The sequence below is a fragment of the Morus notabilis genome, unplaced genomic scaffold (genome assembly GCF_000414095.1).
Source record: "Morus notabilis unplaced genomic scaffold, ASM41409v2 Scaffold1199, whole genome shotgun sequence".
Classification (NCBI taxonomy): Eukaryota; Viridiplantae; Streptophyta; class Magnoliopsida; order Rosales; family Moraceae; genus Morus; species Morus notabilis.
The window spans coordinates 169,276-177,120 of record NW_010366673.1 but is presented as its reverse complement, the minus strand read 5'-3'; positions in this window follow the sequence as shown (position 1 = coordinate 177,120).

Genomic DNA, 7,845 nt, shown 5'->3' with positions numbered 1-7,845 from the left:
CCTTCGAATGAAAGGTTATTGTGAGACTGAAAGAGATGAAACTGTGACTGAGCTGGATTGGTTAGCTACCCCTCCTCACTGTTTATGGGCGCTATGGTACAACAGGACAGGGCTCATAAGAAGTAAAAGACAAGAAAATGAAAAACAGAAACCGTTCCATATAAAAGTGCGGTATCTGTAAAGAAGAATGAGAAGAATGAGAAACACTATGTGAAAGTCGTTCAGAACGTGAAAATACAATGTGAATGACTAGAGTGAGACGAAAGCTGAACAAAGTATGTAATGAAAGAAGAAGAACATAAGCAATACATGTTCTAGTAGTACAGAGTATCTTAGGGTATATGACATGAATGCATATATGTGTATGCATAATTATTACATCTATTATGACCTACTATTACTTGCTAAGCGAAAGCTCATTAAGTTTGTTCGTGTTGTAAGAAGCTCGGGTAAGACACCGGCTCCTTGAAACTTGTTGTTGGGCATGCAAAGAGGATGTAGTAGCGGAGTGTGGGCAAGTGGGTAGTGGATGCTTCACATATTTTGAAAACGCTACTAAGCTTTATGTGTATAAAGTAAATAATGTTTTATGAATATAGATGAGTTAGGTAACGAAAGTTGAGTTTACGTGACAGTGAGGCTATGCATAGCAACCTCTAGTTATAAGGTATGATTAATGTATCTAAATGCTATAGTATTAACAGAATGCATAGCAAAATGATACAGCATTAACGAAATGCTACCAAAATGCTACAGCATTAAGACGTATGAATGGTTGAAAAAATTTTCTTGAATTTTTAAGAGGTTATAATTAGAAAGTAGTAAAGGATGAATAATGCTAAGTATGAACGTAGGATGATGATCAAAAGTTATGGTCGTCACATCATAAAACTGAAAAAGGCATCGGCAATAAAAAGTGCAAGTTCGAAATATAGCTGCCGATGATTTGTTGAGGTAACTTCCACAGTAGTTAAGAGGATAAATTTCCTGATTGGAATAGAAACTTAATTTGCCTGAGGGGTGCTCGATGCAATGCATAAAGTGTGTCCATGAAATCAAAATAGTAGGGTCTCATATGTGTTCAAAAGGAGCTATAAGTGCACAGGTGATCATGCGGGGCATAACATAGGGGATAATATCACTAGGTACACCTTACTTTCTTGGCATGCAAGTACTGTGATTTTTCTTGGTACTATTGGATTCAATTTTTCTCTTTCGGCAGAAGGCGATAAAAAAATGATACTATGGAGGGGTTATTTCATCAGTGGATATTATAGAAAGCAAATTAGCAACAAAACCATGGTTTAACAGAAAATTTGTTATGAACATTACTGCGTCTATGATAGTATATGATAACTAAGAAAAAAGATGCTTGTATTAAATACGAACCAGATAACGAGCGAGATCATTGTGTAGACTTTTTAGCTCTTCTACATCAACTATACCCTTGATCTCATCCATCGGTACGTTCTCCTGTGAAAAATCAATATCAAATATCAACATATAGCGAGAACTGTATTTTCAATCGTATCCCTAAATTTGCCATCAATAGTATCATTTGGTATAGTAGAATATAAGGCACATAAAAGAAAGAAAGAAAGAAAGAGAATGGGAGAGTATTAAAACGCAACCTGCAGAAAATTTCTAAGATTTTTCACTGATTCAGGGAGTTTTTTCCACTTCTCATTCGCCTCTTGACTTTTTCTTTCCTTCTTCTATAACAAGATAACAAACATCAAAAGTCAACCTGGAAATCCTTTCCACTTTAGAATTTTCAAATATATTTACATAAATTAGCTGCAATAAAATGAAAGTAAGAATAATATTGAAATGAAACCAACTAATAATAAGTGGCAACCTTTTACCTCCAGATTATCTTCATTTTACGTAAAATACTTTGTGTCTATATTATACTCATTTTTACTTATTTCTTATTTTACCGACAGATTTGTCAACAGTATAGGTAATTAAAATGAAAGGATCAAGAAGAATATTGAAAACAACTAGTTCTTAATTAGTGACAACCTCTTTCAAGTCTCTTGAAACTTGTGTCCGCGTAGGAGAATTGGTAGAAGAAGCTCCTGAAATTTCTTTAATCTTTTTAGCTGGCTGTGGAATTCTTTTCCCCGTCTGCTAACATTAATCAAAATCAAATGTTAACCTGGAAGTGCTTTCCACTTCGTAGATTTTCAAATTTATTCATAGAAATATTAGAATGAAAGGAAGAACAATATCGAAAATAGAACTAGCTCAATAATTAGTGGCAACCTCATTCAGCCGTCCTAAACCTTGTGTTTGCTTCGAAGAACTAGAAGAAGAAGCTTCGGAAAGTTCTTTCAACTTTTCCTTTGTATGTGAAACTTTTTTCCCCTTCTGCTAACATTAATCAAAATCAAATGTTAACCTGGAAGTGCTTTCCACTTCGTAGATTTTCAAATTTATTCATAGAAATATTAGAATGAAAGGAAGAACAATATCGAAAATAGAACTAGCTCAATAATTAGTCGCAATCTCATTGTATATTAAAGCAAAAAGAATCTACGGTTTTATCTGAACTACTTGACAGCGGAGAAGATTGAGTGTAGTACTTTTCAAGATTGAGCTAGTTCAGTGTAAAAAACTTCTATCTAACTATTTATAATTAGCAATTATAACAAACTATATGCTTAAAATTTTTATCTTGGTGACGAACCTTGGTGACGAAGATCGCTTGACCTCCGAACCACCCTTTTTGCATGGAATCTGTTGAAGAGGTTGCTGCGTTGTTTCCTTTTCGAATCGCACTCGACGCCGGAGGTTGCCGGGCCATATCAGCAAATGATTTTTTTTTAGGTTTTGAGGCTTCGGCAGGATGTGATGGCTTGGGTTCAGGATGTGTTTCCATTTCTGATTTAGAACGCGAGGACGCGGAAAGAAACCATGGGGTGATCGGAATGCGAGGATGCGGTGCGGCGACGAGAGAGAGGAGAGGTGGGCGAGGCAGTGAGAGAGAAAAACCCTAATCCAAGCCAAGCCAGAAAGTTAACTCAATTAATTACAAGTAACAAGCCAAGCCACGTGACGAGTTCAACCTGCTTTTATTGTCTATTAGTGGCAGGGATACTACGTGGCTATTTTTCATTGAGTGCACAGAAACTTAATCTTAATCTTGATCGTTATTTAATAAGTTGCAGATCCCGAAAATAGAGAATGTAATGAAGCCACATCGGTTTATGTGGGGCAGGCACATGAAACTTTTTTTAATGTAATTTGTTTTGTAGAAATTGGTCTTTTTAAAGCGTAAAAATTGGATAGAGAATGCATTAACATCATCTAGTAAACTGATGGGTTGCTTAAGTCAACAAATCGGCTACTAATATCTGAACTTATTAGTGGCTGATCCAGTTAACAGGACGAGCACAATATCTACACAAGCCCAAACGGCTCTTTTTCAAGGTTTTAGGTATTTAAGGGTTCTCTTTATATTGAAGAGTTCCTATTCCCAACTTTTATACAACTTCTCTTTATCTTAAATTTCACATAAGCTAAACTTTGAGATATCTTTTCTTGAGTGCTTACAATCTATTAGAGTCTACATTGTATTAAATCCAAGCTATAAAAGATACCCTTGAGGAATTTGGTATTTATAGGATAGACAACATCTTAAGTAAGTTTTAGCGGTTGTCAAAGGAGGGGTGATTTCTCAGGTTAAACTAATCAATGTTTCTACTCAGTATAATCGTGCTAAAGCTCAATCGATATGGTGGAATAGAGTAATTAGAAGTTTAAAAAATAACAACCTAATTTCTAGGTTTTATATTATCTCTGCAAAAATATATTAACTAAACATATGAACAAATACCTATAATTTTTTAAAAGGTCCCCTTTAATATTGTTGTCTAAGGCCGCTAAAATTACTTGAGGTGATCTGATATGATTTGGCTTTTTCATTAGGTTTGTGATTTGGATTTGGTACATTTAATTTTGTGGAGAACCTTTATCTATGGACCTGGAAACTGGTAAATATGTAATATTTTATAAACTAATAATTATTGTTGTTATTAATTAAAATTTCACATTCACATCTGAACTAATTATAGAGTGACAAGTACATTTTTGAAAAAGTCCCTTGCCTTGTCTTTGTACAACTTCGTTACGGCTCAACAGTACCAAATCACATACAACATATTGTCCGTTGTTGAATGCGAGTATCTTTATCTTATTTTTCTTTCTTAATTAATGAATGAAAAGAGGGGATAACTCATGTTAAGGGCCATTAATTAGTATAACTCAATTAGATTGACAACTACTAGAGGCATAATAATAAAACTGAAATACAGAACAACCCTAAAAATGTTGTGCTTAGGAGATTTAGCTGCAAAGTATTAGCAACCACACTAAATAAATAGTCTTCAGCGATAACTTTTGACTTTTTGTGATCGTTAAAGTGTTACTCAACCTAACATTATTCTTTCATATAGTGAGTGCTATCATTTCTCACAAGGCAAGCCATGTTACTCATCCTTGGTTATAATAAAATATCATAATTGATAGTGATTCTGGAATTAGCTTATGTATATATGAAACTCCACTTAAAATATCTAACCATATAAATTCCACATTCAAATAAAAATATTGAGACGTTCCTCATATGTACATTTATGGTCTCCCTCTTTCCACTTGAATATTTTATCTGGAATATTTTACGGCCAAAAAGCTTATGCTTTTATTTTTAAGTGGTACCAAGGGGGGCACAAATCAGAGCGTTTTTATAAATGTTTGGATAGTTCGTGAAAAAGAATGTGTTTTGAATTCATAAAAACTTTTAAACATGTTTGACTAAATAAGTTCAAAATTTTAATCGTTATAAAAAGTAATGCCATATAAGGATAGGTATGGGATTCTTGATTTGTTATTCCAAAATAAAAGGTTAAAACTTAAAATAATTTTTTTTATTTTTCATAAGATCTATATCTACAAGCAATGCTAGAACTTCGGGTAGCGGGCCTGCCCGAAGTTTGAATTTTTTCGAGCTCGGCGGGCATGACCCTATGTCCGTTCGTCTAGCCTCCTGGTCGGGCAGCCCGACTAAGAGAAAAATGATCCCTGCCCGAGTGACCGCCCGAATGCCCTAGCGCTCTTCCTCTCAAAGAGCAGCAACTCAAGGCCCCGATCCAAATATATAGCATAAGTCCTAACGAACGCGGAGTGATCCTAATAGCTGGAGTGGGCCTCATCCCTGAAATCAGACAAATTGAGGAGCTGAGTGCCTCTCCTAGTGGCGTAAAGGATCTCCTCCTAGAACAGAGGGTTGTAGTCATTGAGGAGGTAGTGGATCAGCATTAGCGCCTTCAGGGCCAAGATCCAATCACGAGTCTTCCCCAATCGCTTTGACACCACCGCCACGCAGGCGTGGACGTAGCCACGCGAATAGGATGTGAGGTTGAGGATCTCCAGGATGTACTTCTCGCTCACCGGATCATTGTCGTGGCTCGTTGCCTTCACGATCGCCACCTCCAGCTCTAGCACCATGTTGCTCACCACCTTCACGATCCCGATGCTCGTCTGGTCCTTCACTGCCTCGATCGCCTTCCGAATCGTCATCAGCGCCATCTTCAACTTTTTCTTTCTTTTTTTTTTTTATTTTTTTAATTGCTGACTTTCCTGCTAAGCTCAAAAAATGAGAGTCAAAATGTGGTTGAAAATTAAAAGCTAGCTGTCTACTAAGGGACACTAGGTTGGACTTGGGTTTTTGGTTTATTTACTTAAATTATGATGGACAATTAGCATTGATCTAGTCGTTGACACGTGTGTGGAAAATAATATTATATATAATATAATATTCAGGCTTCTCAGGCGGGCTTAGGCTGCCTGGCCAGGTTCGGACAGTCAAAACCAGGCCCGCGGCCCGTCCATGGGCCTTCTCAAGCTCAGGCAGGCGGCCTGAAAAATTCAGACAGGCGGGCTCGGGTGTCGGGCCCAAAATCAGTTTTTTCGGGCTATCGCGGGCAGCCCATCCAAAGTTCCAGCACTATCTAATAGTATCAAGCAGTTGACTTGTTCCAAAAGAGTTTATAAAAACCAAAAGTACTTTAAGATCGTTGTCTATCCAAACAGACTCAAAATCAACCTTTTTGAACTAAATAAGCCAAAAACAATTTGTTTCCTTTGAAACATTCCAAACAGGCCCTTAATCCAATTGTTCCCGCTTCTCTCTCTGCTAAGCCGTTGTCAGTCAATGAATTCTACCCAAATTGCTTTAAGCAGTGTTATATATCCCAACTGGACAATAGTCCCACAACTCTCATGGCTGTGGGCTGTGTCTGACCAGTGAGTTTGGACAGATGAGTAGAACCCGAGTGACGATAAAATGTATTTTCCGATTACTACTACAAATGTGTTAGAATCTTGCAATACTCATTAGAGTCCTAGATTAGCGCATGAAAATTTAAAGATCCCTAAAACCCACTCAACCCACTAGGTTGTAGGATTCAACTACCTGTAGCAAGTCATTTTTAGTTGTCAATGCAACTAAAAATTCTTAAATACTACTATTTTGATCTATTCCTGCAACAATCTTTCTATCTAACAACAACAATACCTAATAAAAATATTACCTATATAATGTAGTCTCCTGTCGGAAAATTAAACAATTTTCCCTTCTAATAAAGCATTGATAAACTTGAAATAATTTTAATTTAAAAAAGTTCTCGCTATAACGGTGTAATTCAAATAAAATAGATTTATTATGGCAGCATTTCTTGATAAACGAAATAAAAAAACGTCTGATCATTGTGTACAGTTTAGGTTCAGATGACGAACCTCATGATCATAATAAGAGAAGGTCATGGATGTCGTAGAGCAGCAACCATTGTCGTTCTTCTTCTTCTTCGAACAAAATTGACCAATAAACTTCTTCTTCTTCTTCTTCTTCTTCTTCTTCTTCTTCGGACAGAATTGACGAATCAAGTTGTTCTTCTTCATATTCTTCTTCAGGAGTCCTCTTGATTTGAAAGATTAGAACAAAGTTAATCGATCAAACACACTTCTTCTTTAACCGGATACTCGTTCTCTCCTGCTGATTTGAAAGAATATTAGAACAAAAATTCATGAATAAAAGTAGATCTCATACATAAAATAAAAGAATGACTTCCTCCTTTTGATCCTCTTCCTTCCTCCTCAACTTCCTAGATTGACTTTTTTCTTTTGAGAACGTGGGCTTTTGAGAACACTAGATCACGCTCCTTCCAAATAAAATAAAATAATATAAAACAATAATAAAAGTATTAGAACTCGTCTGGTTCATGTCTTTAAATAAGTGATTCTTGATTTTGACATTTGAAATTCAATTTTTTTAGAAGAAAATACTGTACTATAATCAAAACCATGAGTTCAAAAACATTAAACAAACGAGTCCTAATTATTAAAGTTATTAACTCGATTAGTCCTTGAATTATTAACATTGTGTCACTTTGGTCTATACATTTTTTCTTAGTAATTTTAGTAATTATGTACCATCGTGTGGTAACATGGAACTTTAAAGAATTAGTTACATTAATTACAAACTACCTTTATAAAAGTTTAACTATTATGCGATAAAGAGGTAATTAATTAGTTTTCTTAAAATTTAAAAATCCATAATCGATTTTACAGTCAGAAGAAAACAACCCAAAAAAATTAGAGAGTAATTTACTAAAATCAAGAGAGTCAGGGCAATTATATTATATCAAATTAATCAGGACTACATTTATTTATGTATTTTATGTTATATATGTGTATATGTAATATGGTACCTTGGAGAGAATCATTTTCCTGACATGTGCATATACATAGAATATTTGTATGAGTGCGTATGTAGGGTCAAGC